At 39.3% G+C, this 7,726-nt stretch overlaps 1 protein-coding gene across 6 annotated transcripts in view; it reads left to right on the top strand.

The window, feature by feature from the left end:
• Window positions 1-6,053: 6,053 nt before the first annotated feature.
• Window positions 6,054-7,726, top strand: part of kcnd3 (potassium voltage-gated channel, Shal-related subfamily, member 3) — a 117,741-nt gene continuing 116,068 nt past the window's right edge. For 3 of the 6 annotated variants that reach the window (XM_055168036.2, XM_055168034.2, XM_055168031.2), the window contains exon 1: window positions 6,257-6,793. The gene's annotated coding sequence lies outside the window, so the exon portion shown is untranslated. Of the gene's footprint in view, window positions 6,185-6,256; window positions 6,794-7,212; window positions 7,376-7,726 lie in introns of those variants that run through there. The other 3 variants (XM_055168032.2, XM_055168035.2, XM_055168033.2) reach the window with 3 other exon arrangements.

The raw sequence follows: 7,726 nt of genomic DNA, 5'->3' as shown, positions 1-7,726 counted from the left end.
CTTAAATGTACAGCTTTCTTGACTAGTGAAGAGATGTTTAACTTATTTGGGGGGTTTTTCCAGAAAGTGGTTAGCTGAAAGGGACATTCCACTTTTTTGAATATCTGCTCATTTTCCAGCTCCCCTAGAGTTAAACATTTGATTTTTACCATTTTGGAATCCATTCAGATGATCTCTGGGTCTGGCGCTACCACTTTTAGCATAGCTTAGCACAATCCATATCTTGCACCAAGCGCAATTGACTTTGTCAGTTACGCATGTATAATTTGTATTTTGCACCGGCGCACAGCGGGGTTTCCTCCACAGACGCACGTTGGCAAACTAGGGAATGAACTTGCGTTCCCTGGGCGGTTCAGCGCATAAAAGGAGGCGTGTTCCGGCCCAAACCATCTCTGATGCTATTTTGCAGTTTCAAAAAACAATTGCGCCACTGACCAAAAAAAAACTAGTCTAAAGTCAGTGACGCGTTGCGCGTTGTTCATTATGCTATTTTAAGGGCGCATGCTTGACCATAATGTATAGCGTGCACAACGCGCACACACTTTGCTTATCTAATCTACACAGATGCAACAGTTATTTTTGCAAATCATAAATTTGTTACAATAAAAAATATTAACACATGAGATAAGGGAAATCATTGTGGTGAGCATTGTGGTGATAGTTTTTATTTATTTTGTGTGGCTGCGTTATTATCAATTATCATGCAAATAACGATTAAAATATTTTCATAAGTTTGTTGTGTGGCTGTATTATGTTTATTTTATGTAAATAATTATTAAAATGTTTTCATAAGAAACCTTAATGTATGTGAACTTGATTTGTAAGTGTACTTAGGGGTTGGACTGCTTGCATTTCTTGGCTTTCAGCGGTGAGGGTGGACGCAGCGATGTCCTCTGCTGGCATCAGGTCCTGTGTAGAGGCAGATCCACCTCCCGTTACACGGCGTGCCCGATTTATGCTGTCAAGCTTGGGATTCCCCCGTCTCCTGACATCATTGTAGCGCTTGCGGCGCAACGTCCTGGGGATGCCAGCTGATGAGACAATTGTGGCTATTTCCTCTCACGCCTGTTTAACCGACGCTGATTTGGCCCGGTTTCTCCCATCCCCATACAAAACAACTTCTCTGTCTTTGACTGCTCTTACAAGAACGTCGGTCTCCTCGGCTGTGAACCGCTCCTGGCGTGCACCTGGTAAATCCGCCAAAATAATAGCAACCCGCCATGGAACTTGCGCACTTGCGTTTAAAGGGAATGTTGGATGACGTTCTGATTGGTTTATTTGAGGTTACGCCAAAACCACACCTATGAATAATGAACCTACTTCAGACCAACCCCTTATTGATTTGCGCCTGGCGCAAGAGTTATTTCTCTCGCCGGGAAAATAGCAACAGGGCCCAAGATCCGCCCACAAAGTCACTTGCGCTTTGCACTTCGCACTTGCGTTTCAGATCGTTAAAATAGGGCCCTAAATCTGATTAGACCATTAGCATCGCGCTAAAAATAACCAAAGAGTTTCAATATTTTTCCAATTTAAAACTTGACTCTTCTGTAGTTATATAGTGTACTAAGACCAACGGAAAATTAAAAGTTGCGATTTTCTAGGCAGATTAATAATCAAGGACTTTGCTGATGTAACATGGCTGCAGCAGGCGTAGTGATATTAAGCACTGCCTGAAAATAGTCCCCTTGGTTATTTTCAATAGCAGGGGACTATTTTCGGGCCGTGCGTAATATCACAAAGTCCTTGATTATTCACCAGAATGAGAGTATAGTTCCTAGCCATATCTGCCTAGAAAATCGCAACTTTTAATTTTCCGTCGGTCTTAGTACACAATGTAACTACAGAAGTTTTAAATATTGAAACCCTTTGGTTATTTTTTAGCGCGATGCTGATGGTCTAATCAGATTCAATGGATTGTGCTAAGCTATGTTAAAAGTGGTAGCACCAGACCCGGAGATCAGCTGAATGGACTCCAAAACTGTAAAAATCAAATGTTTAGCTCTAGGGGAGCTGCAAAATAAGCATATTTTCAAAAAAAAGTGGAATGTCCCTTTAAGCCAGGACTAGACCTTAGTTTAATTAGAAAACATAACTAGTTTAAACAAACACGCCTTACTAAAAACATTAATTGTGTGCATTTTTAGAAAAAACAAAGGACACTGATGTATTTTAAGGTATGTCAGCGCAAGTTGTTTTCAGTTCGGACAGCTCTTTCATTTATGTTAGTCTAGGACTAGTCTAATCCCTGAACAGGAAAACGCCCCATAAAAATTAAGTAAAATCAGCTTAAGTTATTTGATTAAAATGTTAAAATTTGAGTGCAATGAAAAAAAATTTACAGTATAGAAACTGTACCTGAAATCCACTGAAACTAATCCTGCATCCTCTCAATTCCCAGCAATGAAGATCTGTCTTACATCCCCTGCGTGTTGTAGAAACAGACACAAAGAAGAATTAACTAAACAATTTTGATGTCCTAAAACAACACAGCCAGTATGACGCAAATAACGCAAACAGTGGGCACCATCAAGTTTTTATGGGAATGATTGTGACGTATGCATTTGGCAGATGCTTTTATAAAAAACAACTTAAACACATTAAACCTAAATACATTGTTTTCATCCGCGTGTGTGTTACGGTGTGTTCAAATCTGTGACCCTTGAGCTACAACCTCCCCAACAGAGCGACAGGTCACTACATAAGCTTGTGGCATCCAGTGTTTCTTTTCACATCCTGGACTGCAGTAGTAAATTTATCTTTGGTGACAAACAGCAGTTCACAGCAGTTTACCATGTTTGCCGTTTGGACGGCCGGAATTCTGGAGGTGCCGTGCTGTTTATGGATGAAGTCAAGGTAATGTCAGGTCAAGTTATTGCCAGTGTGTACAAAATTTTCCATTTCACATGACAGAGTAAGATGTGTGTTTACAGAAGGCCAGTTCTGCCTCTGCTCTTTCCCCTTATAGAGTAAAACAGCCAAAAAAGGGTCCTCGGTATATTGTTAAACTGAGGTTAATACGGTGCATATGTGTGTATATGAGTGCATGTGTGGTCTGAAAAGACGGGCCGATGTGCAAAAGCGCACCTGGGTGCCACAGCGGCTTCTTTGCACTGACGTACATCAATACGTGTGACACTGAATATTTGAAGCAGAGGAACGCACACATCCTCAGTCACACACTAATATACACACTCATACGCACTCGCTTTGGGCCTTGAATACAGTAACCTTTAATAGACTCACAACAGCTGTGGCTCTAAGTCTTCCTGCAGCTTATTTATTCGCCTCATGGCAGGGAACATCACTGTGCCTCACTCATCAGAGAGATGCATTTTACACACATACCTATTATTATTATTATTATGATCAAAGGTTTACATCTACAGATCTCTGCAGAGAAACATGGATCATTACCTGGAGGTCACACCGAGGCTATTCCGACCTATGCAATGTGGAAACACAACCCATTTTAAAAACAAAGCATGACGCAACGTTGTCAAGGCTAATAAATATGAATGAAATATCTTTCATCTAGGTCAAACACCTGAATCAACGAACAATGGAGAAACCAACTTCACAGTTTGGCAAACTTTGCATGAACACTTCATTTCATGCAACGCTGTTTCTTGGATATTGTGTTACTCTGGTTCGTCTCATCTCCTGCAGCTCTTCAAAATCAGTCAAAGAAATACATTTAAACTTGGCATGCTGCCGTCAACACTACACATGTAAAAGCCAACAGCATTTGACATCACTGACGTGGAGAGTACAATGGCTAGTTGAAGAAAAAGCAGCTTTGACATTCCACAAAATAATGGAAAGTAATAAAGTCCTTTGAAACAAGTTTTATACAACTTAAACACCAACACTGGTGTTACAGATTGTTGCACTTGAAGAATTCATGATATATTAGTATGCAACTGTGAGATCCATGAGAGAAAAGTTATCATGTTGCTAAAAGGCAACTGAGAAAACTTTAGTAAAAATTCCAATAAATGTTTCAAATTTTAACAATTGTTGTAAAGCTGACATATAGATGCCTGCAGTAATATATTCAAACAAAGACATGCTGTTTTTGACCAGATTTATCCAGTTTGATGGATATCTGCATTTAGAGTTTTTCCTTGCCATATGTACCAAGCTTATAACATTATCTAATCTGTAACATTGCCTCGAAACATTATTTTTTTATTAAAACCTTATTTAATATGTTTATTAGGTCATTTACCTCCTGGGAACCATTGCCTAGTGCCCACAATGTAGGTAATTTCAAATTTTAGTATCCATTTGGGGACATTTGGTCCCTACAGCGCAGGCAAAACCTGACCCACACACACACTCGCTTCTTTATTCACAAGTCAATCAGCAAGTTCTCTGTTTTCCAGGGCATTGGATACTATTTGTGTCTCTCTTTTGCCACTGCGGTATAAATTCAGATTCAGAATTTATAACGTGAGTCACAGAGAAATGCACATAAGCACGACCTGCTGTTCATTACTCTGATCTGTCACTCTCGGTAGTACAGCTCTGAAAAGTGACCCAAGATGGACCCCTGGTGTGTTCACAGTGAGGTTAATCCAGTGTGCTGTTAAACCTCTATAGAGGAGACACCTGAGATGTTTGCTCAACTTACTTATTAAAACCTCCTGCTAGACTGTGGAGAGGAAATCTGAGTCACATAAGGAGCCTGACCACTTCGATGCAGATAAAACATCGGCCGCACCCATAACCTAACCTTGCATTTACTGTTTACATTAAATTGTTGAATTAAATTACCGCAGTCATTTACACAGGCTGTGATTAAGTGAATTATAGCAGTCTGGTTTTACTCCTCGTCACGGCACTGAAATGGTGAAACGGCTCTAGTTAAAGTGATTGATGATTTCCTCCTGTCCACAGACAGTGGACGTGTTTCCGTGCCTGTGCTTGTAAATTCAACTGCGGCGTCGGACACCATTGATCAGCATGTTGTTGTTGTTTGACAAGGCATTTGAGTGGTTGTTCTTGCAAAACTTTTCCTGACTCTTATCGTTGATCTGTGTCTGTTTGTGAGTACGCGGCACCACAGTACAAAATGATATACAGTAGAAGCACCACAGGAATTAGAAACACTCGTTTCACTAACTTGCCTGGGCCTTTAACCCTCTCCTCACCTCTTGACTCCATTCAGGATTATATGTATTGCTATGTTGAAGCTAAGCTGTTATTTTTCTTCGTGTGTGTTAAGCTTACACCATATAGTAGTGCTTTGCACTCTTCACCAAGCCAAAAAACTACATCAAGCTACTGTACTGGGAAATGAGAGAAAGCACTCGGCTGTAAAAGGGTTAGTTTTTACATGATCGCCACCGATCCAAATTTATTGGTATTCTTCAGAACCTTCAGGCCCACTTTGAGAACTATAGGACTCCCAGCAGAGTTAATTAGGCTTTATATTGCTTACTGAAGCAGGGAATCTGTGGTTACACATATCAGAACCTGCCTCACACACTCACTTTCATCACAAGGCACATAAGCGCTCTTAATCCATCAAAAATTTCCGAATCTAATAACTGCTGAGGATTCATTCACTGAGCAACTTTGAAGGACATTACAAGAAAAAAAGGGATATAAATAATTCACACATACATAATATCAAGGGAACACTGGGAATGAAATTCAATGGCCTGGTTTTCGGCCTGGAGGACAGGGGCGTGTATTACAGCAGTACTATTACAAAAACAGCTAAATAGTTTGATGTAATGTCAAACAACCATCTTCCAGGTTACAAACAGCATCACATAACAGTTTAGCTAACTTAAAAATTGTGTTAGCGACACATAAAAGTCATGGTTCGACTCCCATGAAACACACACACACACAAACTAATACAAATGTACGACTTGGATAAAAGTATCTGCCAAATGCATAAATGACTGTAAAATATATAAATATGAGATCTAATGTACAATATTAAAAACGTACAGTACTTTATACTGTATTTTAACTTTTGACTCATTTGCGTAAAAACAAAACTTTTGCCTTTGAACTTTTATTATATTTAGCGGTAAGAATCAACACGAGACTTGGATTTTATAAAAGGACACTTTCTGAATGTCATGTCTGAAGGCTGGATGGCGACAAACCTGCGCTCTCAGTTGATTTTTCAATCAAATTACCTCGTCCCCATTTTTAATCGGCTCAGGTAAGGTAGCAGCAAGCAGGGTGAGATAATACAGAACCCTAAAAGTGAAATCACAGCGATATCAAACTGTTGGACGCGTTTCCAGTGCCTCAGTGCGTCTCGCGCTCTCTCTTTGCTCCATGAACACAGCGCGCGGCGCAGCTCCAAACTACAGAGCGCGAGAACTGGCAGCAAAGAGAGAGACCTCGGGGAGGGAGGGAGCGTGCTGGTGTATGTAGATGAGAAGAGAGCAAGAGAGACGAAGAGAGAGATAGAGAGAGAGAGAGAGGTTGGGAAAAGACTAGCACCTCTATCCATCAGCCGCGAGCATCCTGCGGGAAGTCACTTCCAGCGCGCGAGCGTTCAGTGCGGCATTTCTGTCCGTCCGAGCAAATGGATCATTAAACAGAGCGGGATGTAATAGAGGACTACAAATCAGCTATTATTTCTTTACGCTTGCGCTAATTACGCTGGTTATTTTATTTTTAATAAGGTTCATTTGTCACTTGTGTTCTTGCTTTGTCAGTTTCGCTCATTAATGCGCGGATATCGGCAAACACTTTCAAAGTGATATAGGGGAAAATGTCGAAAATGTAGCTGTTGAATTAAAAGTTGAATGATTTTTCATGGGTAAGTAACAAAGAACTTGACTGTTAAAGTGGGTTTGCTGTTTTAGATTGATTTAATTTTCATTGCAATTATTGATGTTAATAATATAGGTAATGATAATGATTTAAATAAAGATATTATCGTAATGATTGTTAATATCAATATAATTACTATTAATAATAGTTAGTTTTCTTTAAATTGTCCATTTTTTACTAAGCCGCAGCTGTGGACGTACGCCACTGAAGAGTTAATAATATAAATCTCGATTATCGTTGAATAAAAACTGTTGAGCACTATCATTGTTTAGCGACCTGTATCTGATATTAGCGGTTTTGTTTTGCTTTGAGATCAACAGGTTCGTAATATTGTTTGAACGTAGATGCAAAGGAACACGAGCAAAACTTGTTTTTTTTACCTTTAGGAGTTGAGAGTCGCTCTTATATTTACTGAAATTAGTTTAGAGATCACTTTAACAAGGTCATCTGTTTTCCTTAACGAGTTTTCGTGATGTGCGCTGTGCATTGATGATTTTTGCCGCCATTGGAAAACAATCAGGCAAAACTGATTGACATGTTAATCTACAGTTTTCTTATAAATCAAACTGTTAGTAGACTATATTAGTACAGTTGATCAGATTATATAGTATTGTTTAATATGTAGGCTATCTAGTTATATAGACACGTTATTAAAATGTGGACTATGAGTGATGACAAAATGCGTATTAATGTGTTATTATTATAGCCTACTGTGATTGTGTATTTGCATTAGAAAAACAATTATGATAAATTTTGACAATATTTTTTCTGGATTTCACCTTGCCAGTAAAAGTTTACCATAATCTGTTTATCGCTGGTTTTCAATCTTGGTATCACACCCCTCACTTTATTTCACATTTGTTTTTCCCACAATCTTTCTGTTGCTTCTGTCCTCCCTATTTTCCGTTGTCTTGCTCTT

Source organism: Misgurnus anguillicaudatus, chromosome 5, assembly GCF_027580225.2.
Source record: "Misgurnus anguillicaudatus chromosome 5, ASM2758022v2, whole genome shotgun sequence".
Taxonomy (NCBI): Eukaryota; Metazoa; Chordata; class Actinopteri; order Cypriniformes; family Cobitidae; genus Misgurnus; species Misgurnus anguillicaudatus.
The sequence above is the reverse complement of the archived record's forward strand: the minus strand, read 5'-3'. Positions and strand labels throughout refer to the sequence as shown.